The sequence below is a fragment of the Lithobates pipiens genome, unplaced genomic scaffold (assembly GCF_037356315.1).
Source record: "Lithobates pipiens isolate NorthernLeopardFrog02 unplaced genomic scaffold, aLitPip1_a1.2 Scaffold_23, whole genome shotgun sequence".
Taxonomy (NCBI): Eukaryota; Metazoa; Chordata; class Amphibia; order Anura; family Ranidae; genus Lithobates; species Lithobates pipiens.
The window spans coordinates 80,386,648-80,412,311 of NW_027507785.1; the positions used below are offsets into that span (position 1 = coordinate 80,386,648).

Here is a 25,664-nt window from a genome sequence, read left to right on the forward strand (position 1 = left end):
CTTTACGAGTGTTCCAGGGAGTATTTAGAAAAACAAAGATCCCAGTCTTACTAGTCAGCCTACATCGATTTTATAGTCCCAATAGGTCTACCTTAAAGAGGACCTATTTTCTATAGAGACAGGGTGAATAAATACTCTCAAGCTCAAGCCATTTAAAAAAAAACAAAACAAGCCTAAGCAGTCTAATAAAAAGAGTGCATCCTACAATTTTCCACACTATTCTGTAAAATATTTAGTGCCTTTTACCATGTTTCTCTAATGTTGGGGTCACTGACAACCAGTGAATAATGGCGCGATTTGTACGTAATGGGATGGAGATTGCACAATTAGCAATGATGCAGAGACAGGCGAGGGAGATGCATGGTAAAAATCACTAACTATTGTACAGCGCCAATGTGTCCCTTCATCAGCAGCCAGCGGCACCCGCTGTTCACATGACCCAGCTGCCACCATGACCATCCAGCTGGCTTCTTCCTATATTGTTCCTGGAACGATGCGAAGGCAGGAATAAGCTGTATAATCCGATGCTCACAGGCGGAAGCACAGTCAGTTCAAAAAGAGGGAAGGGAGTGTGGGGGGGGGGGGGGCAGTGAATCATACTAATTAAAGCAGAGCTCCAGTCATGATCATGAACATTTTTAAGTCAGCAGCTACAAAGACTGTACCTGATGACTTTTAATAAACAGAAACTCACCTGCCCAGCGTTGTGCCCACCTGAGTGGATGCCGGAGAACCCTTTTAGATCCCAGACGCCCAACCTGCAGCCATTTGACAGCCCCTGCAGATACTAATCTGTGGTTTGCTATTGGCCTGTATTAGTAATGATTTCCAGCAGCATCATGTAATATGTCTCCAGTCTATGACTGTGTACTGAAGCATGTCCCCAGTCTCCAGCCACTCCTATAGCATAGGTGTGCGCACAGGGTGCCTGGGCACACCCTGATCACACCCTAATCACCCTCAGCTCAGATTCCCTTGCTGCCCAACCTATTTACCGGCCCCTTCCTTTTATGAATGAACACAGTGAGTGACCAGTACTGGTCACTCGCTGTGTTCATTCTGTTATATTCTTAATATCTAAATTTTAATTGGCTTATTATACTTTATTCAGAATATAATATTTTTCATACTGTGTGAAAGAACTTTGAGACAATAATTTCTATGTTATGACTTGCGATAATTGAAGAAGTAAATATTTAAAATCTGTCAGGATTTTGAGGAATAGTGTATATTTTATATAAGCTTTTCTTAAGTGTAATGGAGGTTTGCATAGACTCTGAAATTCCCTTCCCCCCTTATATCCGGTCATGGTAGACTGTGGAGCTGCGCTTTAAGTGGTAACATATGTCAGCTCTGTTGTAACAACCACTCTCAGCCCTCCCACCTTTGGAAAGGAGGAGTTATCTTTCGGGCGGAAGATTTGAGCCTGTTAATATAGTAGGAAGTTTCAGGAGACGTTCTCTTGAATCTTACACACAGAAGGAGGCAGATGTCTCTTGGAAAGCTCAGAAACATCTCAGCTGCTTCCAGCATACAAAGGGTTATTCGGCCATTTTAGATAGGCCACATGGCATAACCTTAAATCTTTCTAAGACAATTTTTAAAGATACAAATGATATATTGAATAAGAAAGAAAGATACTAATTATTATTACTGTACTATTTTTGTAAGCATCCTTTTGTATTTAAATGTGTACAAATAAATACACATTTTTGAATTACGCTGACTCAGATCTAATTAAGGAAATTCGTCTCACAAGAATTGATTGATTTCAACATATACTTAAGACTTTGAAATATCGTAATTATTTCATATTTCATATATTACAATTGGCGAATTCCAGCCAGTTCAATCATAAGTCGGAAGTTTTTTTTTCCAAACTTCATCCTTTGATCAGAGGGGAATGAATTGATGAACAGAGATTAAACTTCGCAAAGATTGAAAAAGAACCTAGAAGAAAAATCGATCGATTGATTGTGAAAGACCGGAGAATTTCCAGGAAAAAACTGACGGGTTTTTTATTTGGTGAGTAGAAACGTAATTATGGAATTTGTAGCTGTTTTAGCTGATGAAAGTACATTAGAATTTAAAGGTTTATCGAAACAGGTCTCTGATGCTGTTTTATGGAAATTAATGTATGATCAATGCTTTCAGGCAAATGCTGACATTGAGAAGGATAGATTCTCATTAGTTAAAACAAAGAAAAAAGTACGTAATGTAATGAAACTTGTTAAAAGTTATAATGATATGGTGTTTGATATGCCAGGAAAACAAAGTCAAAGTGTAACTGAAAATGTACTTTTTGAATCTAGTTGTTCAAGTTGTGAGACTTTTTGTACATATATTGAAAATTTAGAGAATGAAATAGAAATTGCAGCAAAGCAGGAGAAGAAATATACTGAACAATTATTGACTGAAAAAATTGAATTGGAACATAGAATTGATGCATTATTGCAATCTCTGAAAGAAAATGAAAATCAAATTGTTTTATTGACCCAGGAAAAATTTGAACATGAAAATATTCTAAATATACTTAAGACCCAATTACTGCAAGCTGAGGTTTTTGCACATGTTCAGTGCTCAAGGATGGAGGATGGTGAACATGTTACAAAGGCAGATGTGAACGTCATATCCTGTAAAGAGTCAAATGTTAATATTTCCTCAGACAATGAGAGTGGGAAGTCAGTTGACTTCAATAATACTGATATTAAGCAGAAATGTAGATTTTCATCGCCATATGCTCAGAGGAAAGTCTATAAAAAGTTGAATAATAATAATACACAAAAGAGGTTGTATTATCCGAAAATTTTGCCCAGGCGTCAAGAAGTTTATTCTGTACGTTGGCACAGTAATCTGAGGTATAGAGGTCATAATAAGCAAATTCATTTTTCTTCTAAGAACCAAAGACAAAGATTGCAAACTGAAAATAGTCCATTAAGACAGGAAAGGTTTAATTATGTAGCATATAACACTCTGAAAACAGTCAGCAGTCCTTAAATTAACTGCAGATATGGTAAGAATTTTCTGGTTGACGTTTAATGGCTATGAATAAGGATTGATATGAGTTTAAAAAATTTTTTGGTTTTGACGTTTGGAATATTATTGAGGACTTTGATATAATTTTAATATTTTCAAGTATAATCTATTGGATTATTATTTTTTATCTATGTTTCATTGTCATGAGTATTAAGTTTTTATTTTTGTTTTGTTCTGGCTGAACATTGAAAGGACTTGAAAAAATGGTTTTAAGAATAGTTGTGTATTCAGTAACTGAAGACCTTTTCAGCATGGTACTCAATTAGCAATTGAATGAATAGATAACAAGGAGAGACAGAGAAAAGTGATGAGCTTGTATTTGTTGATTTAAACCGCATTGAGTATTGACAAGGAAGAGAAGTAAGGTTCACTAATGATTTAGAGTGATAGTTCATATGTTGTATGTTATCTATGTAGAGGTTTTGTGGATTCATCCAATAAGACTCTTGTGCAGAAAGAGACATTAGAAGTAGTTTTTGACCTTGCAGAGAGTAATTCTTTTGCATATGTTATTGTAAAAATTCCATCACATAAAAAGATAGTGAGTTATCTGTAGGTAACAGAACAGCAGAATTCATTGGCAAAGGAAGCAGCTTTTGCATGGAGAGTTAGTAATTCAACCTGGAATGGTATCTATTAATGTTGTGAAAAAATGGACACACAGATTCCTTTAATTTCAGAGGGAAAAAAGGTCACAATCTTTTTTATCCTCATAGGGTGCCACAGAGTTATTATTTGGGTCATTAGACCATAAGTTTGTGTCATGACAAAAAAGGATTTTCGTGTTTTTATATAAATCACAACACCTTCAGGTGGGATTCACTAATGATGATGCTTTAACTATTGTTTAGAGGTTGAATAATCATGTTTTTCTAGTTTGGGATATATCAGCAAACTTCAGTTGTGACAGAGGATGTGTAATATCAGGGAATAAAAACAGAGATTTCATGTATGATAACATTCACAGTTTGTAGGTATTATTGTGAGGATGTATCGGATAATTAAATCTAGGATTGATAAATGTTGTTGGACAAAGGAAATATTTGGGTTGATGTTGTTCCAGTTATTTTTAATGGATGTAAGAAGCACAATTTCTGATGCTACAAAGTATTCTCCTTTTGAGTTTAAAAGAAAAAGTAAAATGGCGTTTGTATCGCCTCGTGGAGTCATAATTGGTTGAAGAAGAGATACAAAATGGTTTCTCTAAAAATTTTCAGTTGAGAAAATAAAATGGAGTTTGTGTTGCCTCGTGGAGTAAGAAGGTATACAAAATGGTTCCTCCTCATATTTCTAAGTTTGAAAAAGAAAGTTAATTCATGATAAAAAGTGTCTTTGTTAGTTAAAAATATAAGTTTTTATATTACAATGTTTCTTGATTAAGAGATTAAGAAATAATTTGTATATATATTGATAAGGTAAAAAGGTTTGTGTATGTTTAAAATGATTTTTTACAAAGGGTTATTCATAGCAACCCTTAGGAATTTAGAATGAGACACCCATTGTTTTAGAAAGGTGGGAGGGAAAATACTCATTCTGTGGAACAATATAGCCCAGCTGAACTTTTAAGCTAGTCTTAAAAAGAAAAAAGGTGGGAGTTGGTGTTTAGGAGTAGAATTTTGTAACAAGAGAGGAGACAGTCAATTACTGGAGGGCATACATTCCAGGGAGATTTTTTCTCCAGCACACACAAGACACATATATATCATGAAGGATTGTTATTAAATCCATGCACATATCGGATTTAATCTTCAGAATAATCTATTTTTTGATATTTTACAATTGATATTGTTTTTTGTAACATTGTGTTATTTTGTTGTTAAACCAAAATTATCTTTTGTATAAGATAAGTGGTCTATTAAGTAGACCAGGAACAGAAAGGTTTATTTAAGATAAAATTAGATATTGTTGACACAAGTCTAACACAGAAAAGATAAAAAAATGATTAAAGAATTGTTACATGTGAGGCCACACCCAGAAATGCACCTCACAGAGTTTCAGGAGTTGAAACATGGAAAAGTAATTGGGAAAGTCTATGGACATTTTGGGATGTTCAAGGGGTACAAATACTTTCTTAGTTCAGTGAAACAAGTATGCAGAAAGAAAAATGTGGGTATAACAAATTTTATATTCCAAGATAATGATGCTGCCTTTATTTTTTCAGGAATTAAAAATAAAAATCGAACTTGAAGAAAGTGCGTATTCCAAAAGAAAAAGATGTCAGCACAACAAATGAAAAGTTTTAAAGAGAGGAAGTGTATCATCACTACAGGATGCATCTTTTCCCTAGTGACAATTTTATTTGTGATAAGATATATCAAGAATTGCTCAAGTTATATAAAGACTAACAGGAATGAAGAATTACACAACAAAGATCATATGTTATTCAGAAATAAGAGAGATGTAGACATTGATATCAATGCAGATGAACTGAAAAATAAGAACATTGATATCATTACAAAGGACAAAAATGATAGAGTTATTGATATTAGTGCATATGATAAAAATCATAATTTTAGAGATGTTGATATTAATACAGCAGAAGATTTGTATGGATTTTTGTGTATTGGAGATGGATATCTTTGTTGTTTACAATTGTATTTCATTCACAGCAATGATATTGACATCAAAGTTAAAATAGAATCCAAAACAAAGTTTGTTAAAATGCAGGGATCTTATAGACTAAATAACAAAACCGGAACTTTTGAGTGTAATATATTGTTGAGGAGTTTCTGGTCTATATTTTTAAAGGGTAATGAGTCAACAATTTGGTCTGGAGATGTTACTAATATTATGACAAGATCTGGGAAAATACTTTATTCCTTTGATCAATTTTATTATCTTTTTCAAAGTTTTGTAAAGATATTAAATCCAAAATATTTAAACATCATTGGAGATGAAAAAGGAGACGTTGTAAGAACATGGGATTTTAAAGTTATAAGAAAATTTACTGAAATAAGGGTCAAAATCGATATCTTTATAGTTGATAAGATTGTTCCAGAAATTAATATTTTCCCACAATCTTTGAAAATTATGGAAGATAAAGATAATTTGCATTTGATATGTGATACAAAAATATCTTTACCTCAAAATTCATTGTTGACTTGGAAAAGGAATGGTGAGTTTTTGGGTAGTTTTCTTTATAGTTCAACTATCATAATTCATAAAGGAATTTTTGGTAGTGTGAATTGGATCAATGATACATTTGTTTATCAACAAATGAGAGTATCTTTGAATGATACTGGTATATATGAATGTTGCATATCAATAGAAAATTATCCGGTGAAATGTGCAAAGGCAAGTGTTGTTGTTATGTCTCCAAGGAAAACTCCATGTGTCAATAAGAAAAGTTTCTCTGCAAGTCCTTTTCAGATTAACCATTTCCAATCCAGAACTCTTTTGAGAGAGGGAAAGTTTGTCATTGTTTTGTGGAACTTTAATGTTTCAGAATGGAAAATTTCTACAAGGTTTCCACAATGTCAAGGACATCTGGTTAATATGGAATTGGGTATTGAGAGATGGTTTGGAATTAATAATAGAAATTATAACAGGAATAAGCGTGGTATTGTTGAAGGTATTTTAGGAGGGATTGGCACAATCGGGAGTATAACAAATAGTATGGATATTAGTACTTTAAAGTCTGATCTAGAAACCGCTGGTTTAGTGGGAAGTAATGGTATTAAAATACAAAGACATTTAAATCAGATTTTAGAAAATATGGTAATTAAAACTGCTAATATAATGGGTCCATCTATTTTACATCTTCAAAATATTACTCTTGATCTGATGAGAAGTGAACAACATTCTCATATAGCCAGAGCATGTTTAGAAATTCAAACGGAATATTCCACTAATTTTAAAATAATTGCGCAAGCATTTCAGAGTGGAATAACTCCTCTTGGCATTTTACAGTATTTGCCCAAAGAATATTTATATGCGATAAATCATACAGATTTATGGGTAAATAAATGGATAGGATGCAAGCAGGACATATGTTATAGTTCTTCTATGATTCCAATAGCCGGAAAAGAACAAATTTTGGTTCCAATCACTGTTTTGGGATTACCTGTCAGTAATACACAATTATTATACTATAAATTACAGTATACAGATTTTGTATTTAACAATGAAAATTCTGAATTAGAACAATTAGATTTGTCATCATGTTTACAATTCCAGTCTAAAATTATATGTTTACCTAATCAAGATAAAAGCATATTTCATTCTTGTTATCATAATCATACATTATGTTCAGCAAGAATTGAAAATAAAATTAATTCTGAATTAGTTACTCGTGTAGATAAAAAGAAGGTTTGTTTTCAAATTATGTCAGATACAGAAAGGGTTAAAACTTTTTTCTCTTCTTGTACAAATACAGAAAACCTAAATCAAGGGTTGTATTGTATAGAAGGAGATATTGTTGCAATAAGTATTAATGGATTGAGAACAAATTTAACAAATATGTTTATGAAAAATATTAGCGCTCTACCTACACAGTATAATATTTCCCAAATAGATGAATTTCCATGGGAAAAATGGGCAAATATAATTCAAAAGGATCAAGGTTTATTAATAGCTTTGGCTAAGGAATTGCAGAATGCAAAAGTATTGTTTAAACATGAACAAGGTAATTTGCAAGAAATATCACATCAATGGTCAGAATTTTCAGGAAGTAATTGGTGGAAAAGATTTAGTAATAGTGTATCCATGTGGGGAAAAACTTCGATAACTTTAGCGACAGGAAATATTTTATCACATCCTATTGTAATTATTTTTATTATTATCATGTTATTCCTTATATTCCAGTTATGTTTAATGTTTAGAATGAAAAAATTATATAATCGAATTAGAAGTGATATTAAGAAAGGAGATGATTTGTTACAAAGTAAATTAAAGAGGAAAATTAGGTTTTGAAGGTATGAATCCAATTGTGCAGGACAAAACATTTGGAGTTATTGAATCAAAGTTTGTTTGAATGTGACATGAATGATGATGGATGAATTTTTAATCTGAAAAATATGATTGGTATTCATATTTCAGAGGGGAATGTTATATTCTTAATATCTAAATTTTAATTGGCTTATTATACTTTATTCAGAATATAATATTTTTCATACTGTGTGAAAGAACTTTGAGACAATAATTTCTATGTTATGACTTGCGATAATTGAAGAAGTAAATATTTAAAATCTGTCAGGATTTTGAGGAATAGTGTATATTTTATATAAGCTTTTCTTAAGTGTAATGGAGGTTTGCATAGACTCTGAAATTCCCTTCCCCCCTTATATCCGGTCATGGTAGACTGTGGAGCTGCGCTTTAAGTGGTAACATATGTCAGCTCTGTTGTAACAACCACTCTCAGCCCTCCCACCTTTGGAAAGGAGGAGTTATCTTTCGGGCGGAAGATTTGAGCCTGTTAATATAGTAGGAAGTTTCAGGAGACGTTCTCTTGAATCTTACACACAGAAGGAGGCAGATGTCTCTTGGAAAGCTCAGAAACATCTCAGCTGCTTCCAGCATACAAAGGGTTATTCGGCCATTTTAGATAGGCCACATGGCATAACCTTAAATCTTTCTAAGACAATTTTTAAAGATACAAATGATATATTGAATAAGAAAGAAAGATACTAATTATTATTACTGTACTATTTTTGTAAGCATCCTTTTGTATTTAAATGTGTACAAATAAATACACATTTTTGAATTACGCTGACTCAGATCTAATTAAGGAAATTCGTCTCACAAGAATTGATTGATTTCAACATATACTTAAGACTTTGAAATATCGTAATTATTTCATATTTCATATATTACACATTCAAACCTGAAGCATACTGTGTTTACTTTGCTTCAGTTGAATGAACAGGATGCCGCTCAGCACAGAGCACTTCCCATTCATTCATTGTCCAATGGAGCTGAGGCTGCAGAGAAAGGGACTCGAATATCTCTATCCCTTTCTCTGTCTCAAAAAAAAAAATGTAAAAAAAATTGTAAACAATAATAAACAAATAGGATGACAAAACTCTACCGACACCGTCCACTGCCCTACTGACACCAATCTCTGCTTTGACATCCACTGCCCTACTGACACCATCCACTGCCCTACCTTTATAAGAATGTGTTTGTGTGTATGTGTGTATACACACACACAGACACACACACACACACACGTATGTTTGATCTTTGGGGTGCACATCATCAACTATGTCCTATAGCATGTATGTAATAAGGATCTCCCACGCTCCAAATAACAAAGAAAAATTTACAACCAATGAGTCCAATAGCAGTCCTCTTTATAGAACAAAAAAATAAATTTGATGATATTCCCAGTGATGTCCTAATAAAGAAAAAAACACTGTAAAGTATCCATCACCATAGTGTCGCATTAGACCAGCTCCCATCAGGTGGAAACTCACCAAATATATTTGCCTACCACTCTCATGGTTCAGCCAGAAAGCCATAAGAATCAGTTGTTTAAAGATTCCTTAATAAGCCAATCCACTTCTCCACAGTTCGTAGTAAAAAGGTGCATATCCATGGGTACATGAAAAAGAAAGGCTCCACAAGTTTGTATCCAGGGAAACGCCAGTCGCTCTCACAATGTTAATGTACTGATTCCGGTTGCCGTCCAACATTGTGAGAACCATTGGCGTTTCCCTGGATAGTCGCCAGCCAGCGTGGAGGTGGTGAGAGCGAAGAGGATCGTTCAATCATGTTATGAGCTATACAATGTTTGATATAAGATGTTTTAAATGTGAGTGGACTGCGTATTGTTTTTAGATTACAGATTGAGCTTTACAATATTACACTAGTGTAGCCTTTCTTTTTCATGTACCCATGCATATGCACCTTTTTACAAGGAACTTCGGAGAAGTAGATTGGCTTATTATGGAATCTTTGAACAACTGATTCTTATGGCTTACTAGCCTAACCATGAATGGTAGGCAATTTTATTTGGAGAGTTTACACCCGATGGGAGTAGGTCTGATGCGACACTACGGTGGTGAAAACTTTACGGTGTTTTTTCTTTGTTAGGGAATTATCACTGGGAATATCATCACATTTTTTTGTTGTATAAAGAGGACTGCTATTGGACTAGTTTTTTTGTTTTTATGCCATTTTAATTTTATTATCTTTTAGATAATTTTTAATATTTTCTTTGCACGTGGAATATTATATATGTCTGTAGCAGCCATAACCCTTGGCAGGGCGGCCTTGACTTTTGGGCTTACTGGTTACCTCCGCTTGGTTTGTTCTTCCACATCTAGGGGTTCCCAGGGTTAGTACCCAACACTTTGGACGCTGACACCATAAAAGTCCTTTAGAAAGGTTTTTTATTTGCAGGGGTAACATCCAACAAACACAATCTCGTATGGGAACAGAGGGCAAGGTTGAAGAAACTCAGGCACCTCGAACTGCTAATTATCAGAAAGTCTCTAATACCACCTGGAGAGTAGCCGCTCGCAGCTGGGCACTTCAAAGCTGAACAAATCTCTAGCCAGAGATTATGGCAGTCAGCACTTTGATCCAACACTTGCGAAATCTTTGACCTTGAGTAACTTGTAACAAAAAGTGAACAGGAACCTTTTCCTCAGTACCTGGAACCTTCTCTGTCTCCTTGGCAGTACTGGAAAAGCGTGGATTTGCTGAGGTCCTTCACAACTCAGCAACCAGGCACTTCTCGGGATGCCAGCTTGTTGGCCCTCCTCCGAAGAGTCCTCCCCCGGTCACTTACACGAGCTGCGGTGCCCCTCCAAGCCAAGAGCACACCCGGACGCCTTGAATCCTCCCTCAGTTACTGCGCCTCAGACCAGCCGATTTCGAGACTCGGGAACGAACGGATCCTTACCACAGACCAGACGGGTCTATTGGGGTTAAGCATGTTGCGGAGCGACGATCGCTCCCGTGACCGGGACCCCTCGCGGGGCTACCCCGGTCCAGAATCAGGAACAGGCAGCTATGGCCTCACGAACAAACCCCGAACACGTGACTTCAACATCTTAAGTACCCTTACCCAGACTCCTCAGCAGGGCCAGGCGCACCCACTGATTGGCTCTGGGGAACGCTGATACCCAAAGCGTCCAACCAGGCCTGGTTCTAGCCTGTCATGTGCACCTAACTGTACACATGACCAGGCAGAACTCTAACACAGCCCAGCCAAACTGATGTCAAAGTTCAACCTACACAATTAACCCTCAGAACCCCTTTACTGTTCTGAGGCAAAAAACTAAATTTGTACATGACAGACACCTTGTCCAAAGTGTCATCGCTACATGTCTGATCATTACATTTTTGTGTTGAACACTGAATTAATTAGATGTTTTTTTATTGCACTGTGAATTTTGCTATATATATACACTTTGGTATATATTTCATTTTTACTGGTTTTCATATGTCCTATAGCATGTCCGCAGTCTCTATCGTTCTGCAGTTTCTGACCATCTCTCGTAGGGATGAGCTTGATGTTCAAGTCGAACATAAGTTCGACCCGAACATCAGGTGTTCGCCCGTTCAACGAAGAGCAAACATTATGCGGCATTCGCGGGAAATTCAATTGCCGCGGAACGCCCCATAATGCACGCCGATATCGCCGTGCATTGCTGTATGATGATAGGCCAAAGCACACACCTGATCTGCATGCTTTGGCCAATTCCAGCGTTCTGTGATAAGAGAGCCATAATTGGCTGAAGGCAGGGTTATTTGGTTCAGATGATGTAAAGAGTGTGTGGTGGCAACAAGGTGAGGAGTACAAAGACAAGTGTGTCTTGCCTACAGTCAAGCATGGTGGTGGGAGTGCCATGGTCTGGCTCTGCGTGAGTGCTACCAGCACCGGGGAGCTACAGTTCATTGAGGGAACCATGAATGCCAACATGTACTGTGACATACTCAAGCAGAACATGATCCCCTCCCTTCGGAGACTGGGCCACAGGGCAGTATTTAAACATAACAACCCCAAACACACTTCCAAGACGACCACTGCCTTGGTCTCTAACATCCACCATCTCCGTGATGTTGTCATGGAGGACTAGAAGAGGACTCCAGTGGCAAACTGTGAAGTTCTGGTGAACTCCATGCCCAAGAGGGTTAAGGCAGTGCTGGAAAATAATGGTGGCCACACAAAATATTAACACTTTGGGCCAAATTTGAACATTTTCACTTGGCTTGTACTCACTTTTGTTGTCAGCAGTTTAGACCTTAATGGCTGCGTGTTGTGTTATTTTGAGGGGACAGCAAATTTACACTGTTATACAAGCTGTACACTCACTACTTTACATTGTAGCAAAGAGTCATTTCTTAACTGTTGTCACATGAAAAGATGTAATAAAATATTTACAAAAGTGTGAGGGGTGTACTCGTGAGGGGTGTACTTATGTCCAATGTCTTTCCTGACAAAGAATTTGTATTTATGTTCTTCCCCTTCCTGATATTTATACAGTCATCCCACATCGTGCAGCCAAACTGGTGACCTGACTTTAAGTCACTTCCCTATACTCCCCATACACTTCGCCAAATAGCCTGTGATTGAACTAAAAAGCAACAGCAAGAGGCAGATGAGGTCATCTCTCTGCTCCCTCCTATTGTCAGCCTATTCCTTTTCAGCACGTGTCTGCTGAACACCTGATTGGCCACAAGGGTTCCCCTCAAGTCTAAGTGCTACTACAGGGAATTGTAAAAGGCTGATTCCAAATAAGACTCAGTGAACCAGTTACAGGAGGAGGCGGATAATGCTTCAAAAATCAACCATAGCATGCTGTGGACCAGGGCCTTTTTTCTCAGATAATAGGCGCAGGAACTCCCCTCTTCTAAGTCACTTCATATCTCTGCCCCCTACCCACCTCCAAGTACCGACCCTTGGTTTTGCCCCTACCCACTTCTGAGCACCAGCCCTTGGTTCCACACCCTACCCAGCACCCAGTATGGTCCCTTTTAGAGAATATAGAGACAAGTATAATTTTTTTTGTAGTGCTAAGTAATTTGTATAGATGTTGGTAATGATAACAAGAAAAGCAAAAAAATAGATCCCCTGCAGCCAGAAGCAACAGACCCCCAGCAGCAACAAGAGATCTCCTAGCAGCCATTATCGATAGACTCTCCAGCAGCCAGCAACCGTAGACCCCTCCCTAAACAGCAGCTCCCTTCCAGCAACAATTTACTCCCCACTAATAAAATATCCCCCACCAGCAACAATAGATTGTCACGCAAATATAGATCCCCTTCAACAACAATAGAACCCCCAGCAGCCAGCATCAGTGGACGCTCGATCACACCCCAACAGCCCGGCACCCCTTGCCGTTGCATACATTCCGTGCTGGAGGTGCTGGAACTGCGTTCCCGCTGAAAAAAAGCCCTGCTGTGGACAAAACCAGTTATGTATGATATATTAATTTAAAACAAAACTAAAACTTTCCTTCAAAGCCAGATGCAAGTGTGATATTCCATCATTTGGTCATAGGTCATTCAGTTTGAACATCCAGCACAAAGCATAGGCTGTGTTATTGATTACCGTATATACTCGAGTATAAGCCGAGATTTTCAGCCTCTTTTTTGAGGCTGAAAGTGCCCCCCTCGGCTTATACTCGAGTCATCGCTGTCTGCCTGCTCGATCAGCGTGTCGAGCAGACAGACAGCGGCCATTCTATAATTCAAAAGCCGCGCCTCCGGCTCCGCCTTCGCCTGTGATAGGCGGAACACTGAATTTCCCAGCAGCCTGTGTTCCGCCTATCACGGACATCGTCTCATCCTCGTACTACGGACGAGGATGAGACGATGTCCGTGATAGGCGGAACACAGGCTGCTGGGAAATTCAGTGTTCCGCCTATCACAGGCGAAGGCGGAGGCGCGGCTTTTGAATTTTACAATGGCCGCCGAGGCGCCGACGAAGAGCGGCGATCCTGGCAAGGCACGGGACGGAGGCAAGGCAAGGCAAGGCACGGCACGGCACGGCACGGGACGGGACGGAGGCAAGGCACGACACGGGACGGAGGCAAGGCACGGCACGGGACGGAGGCAAGGCACGGCACGGGACGGAGGCAAGGAGGCAAGGCACGGGACGGAGGCTCGGGACACAGGTAGGCTGGACACACACACACACACACACACACACACACACACACACACACACACACACACACACACACACGGACACACACACACAGGGATGGATGGATGGAGACACACACACACAGGGATGGATGGATGGATGGATGGAGACACACACACACAGGGATGGATGGATGGATGGAGACACACACACACAGGGATGGATGGATGGATGGAGACACACACACACAGGGATGGATGGATGGATGGAGACACACACACACAGGGATGGATGGATGGATGGAGACACACACACACAGGGATGGATGGATGGATGGAGACACACACACACAGGGATGGATGGATGGATGGACACACACACACACAGGGATGGATGGATGGATGGACACACACACACACAGGGATGGATGGACGGACACACAGGGATGGACGGACACACAGGGATGGACGGACACACACACAGGGATGGACGGACACACACACAGGGATGGACGGACACACACACAGGGATGGACAGGCATGTCTTACCCTCGGCTTATACACGAGTCAATAAGTTTGCCAGTTTTTTTGGGGGTAAATTGGGGGCCTCGGCTTATATTCGGGTCGGCCTATACTCGAGTATATACGGTAGTATGTTGAACATTTTGAACACCCTGAATGGCGAGGCCTCATTATGGTCCAGAATTCTGGTTGTTAATGAATTTCTTCCTTCTCAGCGGTCCAAGGAGGGGAGAGGCACATGAGAACTGAGCATTGTCATGTAGACTGTTCTTATTTACGGCTGGAACTCTCTGGACAGCTTCAGACTGATAGAATGTCAGGCGGTTCACCAATCTGTCTCAATTTGATCAACTTTCTTACCTCCACTGAGAAAACCTCGACCTATCTCCTCTCCTCCCAGCATAAAACTGAACAAGCCATGCAGAAAGAGTGGAACTAAAATGTCATTCAGTGTCAGCAATCATTTTAAGCAGAATTATAGTTCAATAACCATCCAAGACAAAGCTGACACATCGCTACAACTCAGTCAGCTGTATGTACATTGTATAGTGAGAAAAGTGCACGTCTTCCAGTAAAATAATTGACCCCCTACTGCCGAGGGCAAAGCTGGTGGGCAAGTGGCCTTTTGAGGCCGACGTTTTTCATTTGACTGTGTGATATGAATATTAAACTCCCACTCCAGAGGAAACTTTTCTTTTTTTTTTTGTTTTGGATAGAATGGAGATGAATAGGGCACATAGGTGGACTATATTTACTAACTATGTGACTTCTGAAGGCCATTGTGCTCCATAGATTTTAGTTAGGGCAGGGGTATCAGAGTAAAGGGAGCTGAATACAAATGCACGCCACACTTTTCAGATATTTATTTGTGAAAAAATGTGAAAACCATTTATCATTCCACTTCACAATTATGTGCGACTTTGTGTTGGCCTATCAAAGAAAAAAAAACACAAAACTACATTTACGTTTTTTGGCTGTAACATGAAAAAATGTGGAAAACTTCAATGGGTATGAATACTTTTTCAGTGCAGTCTGTCACATCCATTTTAGCAAGGGAGGAACCCTTCCTAAAACAAATTAATTGGGAGTCAATTGGAAAATAGTCCCGTACATTGGGAAGAATGCAACCTTTAAGCTGCGTACACACAATCAGAGTTTCCGAAGGGAAGTGTTCGATGACAGGCTGTTGGCTGTAAATCCGACCGTGTGCATGCTCCATCGGACAATTGTTGTCGGACTTTCCACCAACAAATGTTGGCTAGCAGGTTTTCAAAATTTCCGCGGACAAATGTGTGTTGTCGGATTTTGTGTACACAAGTCCGTCAGACAAAAGTCCAAAGTACAAAAACGCATGCTCGAAAGCAAGGACGAGCCGGAAGCGGTCGGTCTTGTAAACTAGCGTTCGTAATGGAGAATTAACATTTGTGATGTGGCAAATTATGAAATCTCCAAATGCAGCGCACAATTCTCTTCTTCTTTAATGGGATAATAATGAAGCTGCTTTGCTGGTGATACTGATGGAGTTATTGCAAACACATTTTCAAAGGCTTTTTTTTCTAGTGATAGCAAGAATAATATTATTATGCTTTTTATTTTTTTTATTTACCACAACACCATTATCCCATAGTTTTTAAGATCAAAGATACAACTCCCGTTTTCTTTGGAGGTCCCCCAAGGTTCTGTCCTTGGACCTCTACTATTCTCGATCTACACGTCCTCCCTGGGTCAGCTGCTAGCCTCCCATGGCTTTCACTACCATTTATATGCTGATGACACCCAAATCTATCTCTCTGCCCCTCAGCTCACCCCATCAATCTCCTCACACATTACTGATCTACTAACAGACGTATCAGCCTGGATGTCAAACCACTTCCTCAAACTGAATCTATTTAAATCTGTGCTCTTAATATTTCCTCCCTCAAATGCCCCTTCGCCTGACTTCTCTGTCAAGATCAATGGCACATCTATCAGTCCGTCCCCACATGCCAGGGTGCTAGGGGTAACCTTAGACTCCGAACTGTCCTTTCAGGTCCACATACAAGCCCTGTCCAAATCATGCCGCCTTAGCCTCCGCAACATTTCCAGAATACGCCCCTTTTTAGCTAATGACACCACCAAGCTCCTAATTCACTCCCTGGTTATCTCTCGCCTCAACTACTGCAACTCCCTCCTCATTGGATTACCTTTACATAGACTATGCCCCCTTCAGTCCATAATGAATGCCACTCCACCCCTCTCTGCCAATCCCTCCACTGGCTTCCACTCACCCAACGAATAAAATTCAAAGTACTAACAATAATTTACAAAGCCACCCATAACTCTGCCCCTAGTTACATCACTAACCTGGTCCCAAAATATCAACCAAGCCGCTCTCTTCAGTCATCCCAAGACCTCCTGCTCTCTAGCTCCCTTGTCACCTCCTCCCATGCTCGCCTTCAGGATTTCTCCAGAGCTTCTCCCATCCTTTGGAACTCCCTACCCCAATCTGTCCGACTGTCCCCTGATCTATCCATCTTTAGACGATCCCTGAAAACCCTTCTCTTGAAAGAAGCCTATCCTGCTTCTAACTAACACTGTTTTACTTCCTCCATTAGCTCATCCCCCACAGCTATTACCTTTTGTATCAATTGACCCTTCCTTTTTAGATTGTAAGCTCTAACGAGCAGGGCCCTCTGATTCCTCTTGTACCAAATTGTAATGTAACTGTAATGCCTGCCCTCATGTTGTAAAGTGCTGCGCAAACTGTTGGCGCTATATATAACCTGTATAATAATAATAATAATAACTATGTTGGTGTCCCTTGTCAATTTTACATTGCATTTTTTTAAAAATGTAACTGCCTACTCCCAAACTGTCATTTGAAGTATATTCTCCACACTTTTTTTATTGTGCATTAAAAAAATAAAAAAATAAAATTAGACATGCTACCTGCCAATAGAACTTAACCAAAAAGTGCATTCTATGCATCCAAAAATATAGAAAATATACCAAATCAAATCATTATCCAATCAAAAAAAGGGCAATAATAAATAACATGTTATCTCTTCTGATTCCACATGTCTGATTGACGAACGGCAGTTCAGAAACTAACTGAAAAGCTCGAACTGAAAAGCACTAAATGAAAAGAAAAGCGCGAATCAACACTCACCAAACTTCTACTAACACGAAATTAGCAGAAGGAGCCCAAAGGGTGGCGCTCAAGATTTCATAAACCATGTAGTACAGTACGTCTAGTATGTCACTAAGTTTGTAATTGTTGGCCAACAATTGTGTGGCCATGTGTATGCAAGACAAGTTTGGGCCAACGCCCTTCGGACAAGATTCAACTATTTTGTTGGCCAATAATCTGATCGTGTGTACAAGGCATTACAGTGCTGGTCAGGATTTCACCCTTACAGGCAGATTAGAAGATAATTAGTGATATGCAGCTTTTTTTGCCAAGTAGGGTGGGTCTGGACCTATGCTAGCACCACCAAATGGGAAGTCAGTTAACCACGGCTCAAGGAACCCCTAGCAACCTGTGGAAGAACCCTAGGTTGTGAATGACTAGTCAAGGATAGAGGGTGGTCATGTTATGTTCCTCACCTAGGAAGTCTGTTTAAGCAAAATGGCTAATTGGTCAGCTCTGCCTCTCAGGGGCTTTGTAATTTCCAACAAGGTTACTCAACCATTTTCACAGTCAGGGCTCCATGGAGTGGTTGGTCCATGGTGGAGAATGGCTGGTCTAAGGTGGAGAATGGCTGATCCACGGTGGAGAATTGCTGGTCCATGGTTGAGAATGACTGGTCCATGGTTGAGAATGACTGGTCTAGTGTGACTAGGGTGGGGTGGTCAAATTAACCTCTCCATCCAGGAAGTCTGTTCAGGTAAAGCTACTGATTGGTTGGCTCTTCCTGGTCAGCAAATAAGTGGCTTTGCCTGAACTCACCGTATGGATTGCAACAGTGCTCAAGTAAACCTGTGGCTAAGGCCAACATTTACTTCCTCATTGGAAGATTTGCTGCTGTTCCTGTTATTTTTGCATTTTCCATCACTTTTTATCTTGGTGACAATGGACTCCAGTACAATAGAGAAGGTAAGTGTGTCCAGTGAAAACACAGACAGCAAAAAAAAAAACACTGCACCGGTTCTAATCCTTTCCTAATCCATTGAAAATTGAAAACAAAATGTGGTTTTAATTGCACTTTAATACTCCCAAAATACAAGATAATTTCCCCTTAAATAATACTAAAATCCAGCCTGCAAAGTTCACCCGTAACACTGTCACTGTGAAAACGAGCAGCACGGTGCATTAGCTTTATAGCGAAATACTGGAGGTTTCTTCAGCTGAAGTTGCTGCGGGAAGGAAGCTGAATGTTAATTAGATGTCAACAGTAATTACAGTGATTATGTCGTTGGGAATAGCTTGTGAATGACATGGTAATAGTGTTATAAAGCAGAAGAATGGTCTGTCTGAGAAAATTATAGTGAGAATATAGAACAATGTGAGGGCTTTCGTAACAAAAGAAGAGACAAAATCACTATGTTATAGAAGTCCACTCTTCACTGTAATACAAAAATGTCATCAGCATGAGCAAATGAACTCCGCCATCTAAATATTGGTATTATGTCACAGAGTGATGGCTGCTGAGGACTTTGTGTTGCACTCTTTAACCCTTGATTAATAACGGCAGAAGGCACCTATCTCACAGTACTAGTCATTTCGGAAGCCACCAGCTGGTTTAAAGGCATATGAGGGCAACTATTGAAATATTTATTGGGGCATGAAAAGGTAACCCAAATGTAAATGTCCTTTTTTTGACACAAAGGTTGGGATAAAAATGGCCGTTTAATGGCCCCTTTATTAAAGTAAACAAATAATTAACAATGTAAACAAAAAACAAAAAAAAACAAGGCATAATCTTTTTGTTTGCTGATCCTTGGAGGCACTACATATCCATATCTTTTCCTTATATCTGCTTAAACACTTAACATGGTATCTGCCGCATTGCACCGACTTGGGGACTAACCACCTTCAGCAGATACACCATTCTCACTCCCAGTTAAATCACCATAACTGGCATTCACCGGGGATCCATACCCCAGATGTGTCCCATCAAATTCCAGAAGGTTATTTACCAATGCCTCCAAAGACCCAACCACACCTCCTAGGAGAAAACAAAAAAGGGGGAAAAAACCAAACCATACAACCAAAAAACAACAATTCTATAAAACGTACCCAAGCTTAAAAACCAGTAGGTGGGAACTTTTTCTCTCCTCATGTGCTGACCGGATGTCTGCACCGTGACCTATATGCCGCGTACACACGACCGGACTTTTCGGCAGACTAGGTCCGACGGGACTAAAAATCGGGAAAACCATTCGTCTGTGTGCTAGGCCGTCGGACCAAATACGACGTAAGGGCAGCTATTGGCTACTGGCTATTGAACTTCCTTGTTTAGTCCTGTTTAAGTCATCTCGTTCAAAACAAACAGACTTTCGAATGGACTTAGTCCAGTTGTGTGTGGCCAAGTCCGCTTGTTCACAAAGTCCGTCGGACCTCCGCCGAAGGTCCATCGGGAAGACCGTCAGATCTATACACTGCAATGCCTTCCCCTACTGACTGCTCTGGCCAATCCCCTACCTTCACAACTTACACTGCCATACTGTTAACCCTAACTAGCCCAGCCTACCTGGGTACACTTATCATGTAGCTCTGCGCTTCTTTTTATTTTTTGCTATGCGCTTTGCTAAACAGGGGGCTGATCCCTTACTTAGGGCCTTTTTACACAATGTGTTGAGCGGTGTTGGCCAAAGCAGTCCCAATGCATAGACATGACAATTTGAATCGGTTCAGTTCATGTAAAAAAGTAGGACATGCTGCATTTCTATGGAACTACACCACATCGCGACTTGTTAGTCAAGTCTAATCTAAATCTGAAAGTGCATCTAACACTCCCCTCCCCCTAGACTGACAACGCTGTCATCCAAAAGTTTCTCTACTGATCCTTCATCCAGAGTGGAGGCACCCTAAGGATAAATGTATATGAGTGTAATATTTTTACTGATCTTATTATGCAGCGATGGCCCATCCAGTAGGGGTGCGTGGGCGCCGCCCCCTCTATCCATGCGTCTGACCCCCTGATCTACATGTAGGGCGCCAGACCATGGATTTCAATGTTGGGGGGGTTGAAGCACATGATTAGAGCCTGAGGCTTCAAAAAAAGGGTGGGCTTGGGCGCAGAGCACTGTGCTGTGCTCCTAGCCCACCCAGGTATGACAATAGCGAATGGCCAATCATGAAGCGCGATTCACCCGATTGGCTGAAATAACAGGCAATCCTATTGGATGCCTAGGAGGAGGAAGGAAGCTGTTGTGATGCAGAAGAGGAGGAGAAGACACAGGAGCTGATGCCCTCCGCCGTAGGAACACCCGCAACATGTCCGCGGCCCTCTGCCTAGATGGGGTAAGTGCCGGGCTTGGTGACCGATCGTCCGAGGGGGGGGGATGCAAGTCACCCAACCACCGACCAACCTACCTACCTAGACGGGGGGGGGGAGGTTTACCCCCCCAAAAAAAAAATACCCTGTAGGCAAGTGGTTAAGGCAGGAGTTGTGTTACTGGCTGGATCACCATGTGAAACTAAAAGAAAAATTCTGAAAAAAAAGAAGCCTAATGCAGCCACCGTATTTAATTACTAATTCGATTATGTTTCTTTAAACTAAAAAAATGATATAACTCGAGTTACCCGGGACATCTGCCTAGAGGACATTGTTTGGATCGATGTACTAAATTTAGAAAGGATAAGATAACGCAAAAATGATGGAAAATCTTTTCTGTCTGGAGTTTGTTAAAGGGAATGCAAAGAAAAACAGTACATAGATTGTGACTTTGTAATGAGCTTTAGATTGACCAGTACTGCTTATTGGCATAGGCTGTAAGACACTTTGAAGGCATGTGCCATGCAAGATTACATGCACTCAGGGCTGGGCTGAGGTATAACAGACACCTCCTCCGGGCGCCATTCTGTAGAGGGCGCAACTGAGTTGGGATCCTCGCCCGCCTCTGCATTGCCATCCTGTACTGTGCAGGACTGAGCTGTCAAACTGACAACCCTGTCCTGCAATTTACACTGGGAGATTGCGGCTCTCCCTGTGTAATCTGTGTGACACCCCCTTGCTCTGCATCAGAGTTGCTCTGTTGTCCGAAATCGCGTACCTGTACGTCATTTCATGCAATAGCCTTTAGGGGGCACACGCGTCACCAGAGACCCGATTGGACAGAGTGGGAGCCAATCAGATGTCTGCCAACCAACCATGATCATTCTTGAAAGAGGCAAAATGGCAATCTGTAAACAAGGCAGATCGCCGGTCTGACAGGGGAGAAGATAGAGATCTTGTGTTTCTGCTAAGCAGGAACACCAATCTCTGTCTTTCCCCAGTCAGAGCCCCTCCCCCCAGTTAGCAAGCACTCCAAGGGAACACAGTTAACCCTTTGATCGCCCCTGATGTTAACCGCTTCCCTGCTAGTGTCATTAGTACAGTCATAGTGCATTTTTTTTTTTTAGCACTGATCACTGTATTAGTGTCACTGGTCCCCCAAAAAGTGTCACTTAGTGTGAGATTCTTCGGCCGCCATGTCACAGTACTGCTAAATAGTGATGGACGAACTTCCGACGGGACGTTTCGCGAACGCGAAACGCGAACGGGCACAAACGTTCGCGAAAACGACCGTTCGCCGCGGGCTCCATTGACTTCAATGGGAGGCGAATTTCGCAAACCTTTAGGTCGAATTTGCGGCCACGGGGTAATTATTAGGGGGTAGCACGTAGTCCCACCACCTGGACAATAGCATAATACATGTATGAGGTGAATTTGGGATCGATAACTACAAGCATTTTTTTTTTATTTGGGAAATTGTTCTGACAATTCAGGACTATGGAGCTAATGAAGGCAATGGAGGAGAGGGAAGGTCAGGGACCAGGGTAGGCAAACAAGAGGGTGCAGGAGATACAGAGCACTGACAGCAGCACCGTAATACAGAGCACTGACATCAGCACCGTGACATACAGCGCTGACAGCAGCTCCGTGACATACAGCGCTGACAGCAGCTCCGTGACATACAGCGCTGACAGCAGCTCCGTGACATACAGCGCTGACAGCAGCTCCGTGACATACAGCGCTGACAGCAGCTCCGTGACATACAGCGCTGACAGCAGCTCCGTGACATACAGCGCTGACAGCAGCTCCGTGACATACAGCGCTGACAGCAGCTCCGTGACATACAGCGCTGACAGCAGCACCGTGACATACAGCGCTGACAGCAGCTCCGTGACATACAGCGCTGACAGCAGCTCCGTGACATACAGCGCTGACAGCAGCTCCGTGACATACAGCACTGACAGCAGCTCCGTGACATACAGCGCTGACAGCAGCTCCGTGACATACAGCGCTGACAGCAGCACCGTGACATACAGCGCTGACAGCAGCTCCGTGACATACAGCGCTGACAGCAGCTCCGTGACATACAGCGCTGACAGCAGCTCCGTGACATACAGCGCTGACAGCAGCTCCGTGACATACAGCGCTGACAGCAGCTCCGTGACATACAGCGCTGACAGCAGCTCCGTGACATACAGCGCTGACAGCAGCTCCGTGACATACAGCGCTGACAGCAGCTCCGTGACATACAGCGCTGACAGCAGCTCCGTGACATACAGCGCTGACAGCAGCTCCGTGACATACAGCGCTGACAGCAGCTCCGTGACATACAGCGCTGACAGCAGCACCGTAAGCAGCCCCAGGAGGAAGTCAGCACAGCACAGGGATGGTGTGATCCCCTCATAATAAGAACCCCCAGGAGGAAGTCAGCACAGCACAGGGATGGTGTGATCCCCTCATAATAAGAACACCCAGGAGGAAGTCAGCACAGCACAGGGATGGTGGGAACCCCTCATAATAAGCAGCCCCAGTAGAAATATGACACCGCTCAACCTCTTCAAAGAGGAGGGTAGGGGCATATAGTACGGTGTGCTTTTTTGGGTCAGGGAAGTGAGCCAAATGAATTAAGAAGGTCTGTGTGCTTGATTCCAAAAATTGTTTATAGACATATACATGGTCTACTGATCACATGTGTTGAATTCCTCCGAGATCCATGCCTCATTCATTTTTAGAAATGTGAGGTAGTTAACACTGTGGTGAGCTAGGCGAGTACGCTTATCGGTCACAATCCCCCCTGCTGCGCTGAACGTCCTTTCGGACAGGACACTGGATGAGGGGCAAGCCAACAGTTCGATTGCAAATTGGGCAAGCTCTGGCCAGAGGTCAAGCCTGCCCACCCAGTAGTCTAGGGGTTCATCACTCCTCAGAGCGTCCACATCGGCCGTTAACCCAATGTAGTCGGACACCTGACGGTCTAGGCGTTCCCTGATGCTGGATCCGGATGACACCTGTCGATGGGTCGGCTGAAAGAATGACCTCATATCCGAAGTCACCAACACATCTTCAAACCGGCCTCTTCTTGCAGGCGCTGTTGGATTGGTACCCGCAAATCCTTCTCTGGGAGTGGGAATTGCTCCTCTGCCAGCGCACGCAAAAGCAGAATGCAGCATTTCTCGAAGCAAGGCCTGGAAGTGCTGCATTCTGACAGCCCTCTGCGACGGCGGTAACATTTCCGCCATTTTGTGTTTGTACCGGGGGTCTAAGTACGTTGCCACCCAGTACTGGTCCTTGACCCTCATGCTTTTTATACGGGGGTCCCTATTAAAACACTGGAGCATGAAGGCCCCCATTTGCACTAAAGTGGAAGCGGTGTGGTGGCCTGGCTCCTGCTCATCATCCAGGATAATGTCGTCCTCTTCATTCTCCTCTCCCCATCCTCGCACAACAGGGATCCCAGAAAGGTTTAAAGCATGCTCTTCTTGCTCCTGCTCATCCGCCCCGGCACCATCCTCCTCTGACTCCTCATCAGACTCCTGTTGTTGACTTGTCTCAGATAGAGTAGCCCCCCCTGGGAATTCATCCAGCATTGCGACTTCCTCATCTTCCCGCTCCTGCTCCTCCACAGCCTGATCAATGACACGACGCAATGCACGCTCCAGAAAGAAGGCATAAGGTACCATGTCACTGATGGCGCCATGGCTGCGACTGACCAGTTTGGTGATCTCCTCAAATGGCCGCAGAAGTCTGCATGTGTCGCGCATGAGCAGCCACTGGCGCGGTGAAAAAAAACCCAGCTCCCCAGAACCGTTTCTTTCGCAGAGTTCATACAGGTAGACGTTAACTGCACGTTTCTGCTGGAGCAGCCTATCAAGCATATAGAAGGTTGAGTTCCATCGCGTCGGGCAATCGCAAATAAGACGTCTGACCGGCAGATGGTGTCGCCGCTGAATGTCAGCAAGGCGAGCCATGGCCGTGTAAGATCTTCTGAAATGGGCCGAGATTTTCCTTGCCTGCCGCAAGATGTCCTGGACCCCAGGGTATTTGACAAGGAATCGCTGCACGACCAAGTTTAAGACGTGTGCCATGCACGGCACGTGCGTGATTTTGCCCTGTTTCAATGCGCTAAGCAGATTGGCACTGTTGTCACACACCACTTTACCAACTGTCAAATTGAGCGGTGTTAGCCACTCATCTGCCTGTGAACGCAAAGCTGAAAGGAGTGCCGGGCCAGTGTGGCTCTTTGCTTCCAGGCACAACAGACGCAGCACGGCATGGCAACGTCTCACCTGGCATGTGGAATAGGTTCTGGGGAGCTTGGGCGGTGCAGTGGAAGAGACGCTAGCAGCGGAAAAGGAGGAGGCAGCTGAGGAGGAGAGGGAGGAGGATGGAGTAGGAGGAGGAGAAGAAGAGTCAGGCCTGCATGCAATCCGTGGCGGTAAAACCAAATCTACACGGGTGCCACGGGTTACATGCTTGACGGCCGTCAGAAGGTTCACCCAGTGGGCAGTAAAACTGATATACCTTCCCTGCCCGTGTTTGCTAGACCACGTGTCTGTGGTCAGATGTATCTTGGCACCGACACTGTGTGCCAGAGATACATTCACTTGCCGCTGAACATGGCCATATAGCTCTGGGATGCCCTTCTCTGAG

General features: G+C 42.0%; 1 protein-coding gene and 1 long non-coding RNA gene across 2 annotated transcripts in view; both read left to right on the forward strand.

The window, feature by feature from the left end:
• Nucleotides 1-25,664, forward strand: part of SYNPR (synaptoporin) — a 360,670-nt gene that overhangs the window by 146,589 nt on the left and 188,417 nt on the right. The gene's annotated exons all lie outside the window — the stretch shown is intronic.
• Nucleotides 1,065-8,740, forward strand: LOC143927682 (uncharacterized). Its single transcript, XR_013262301.1, has 2 exons — nt 1,065-2,025; nt 5,198-8,740. It is a non-coding gene; the product is annotated as an uncharacterized LOC143927682 (long non-coding RNA).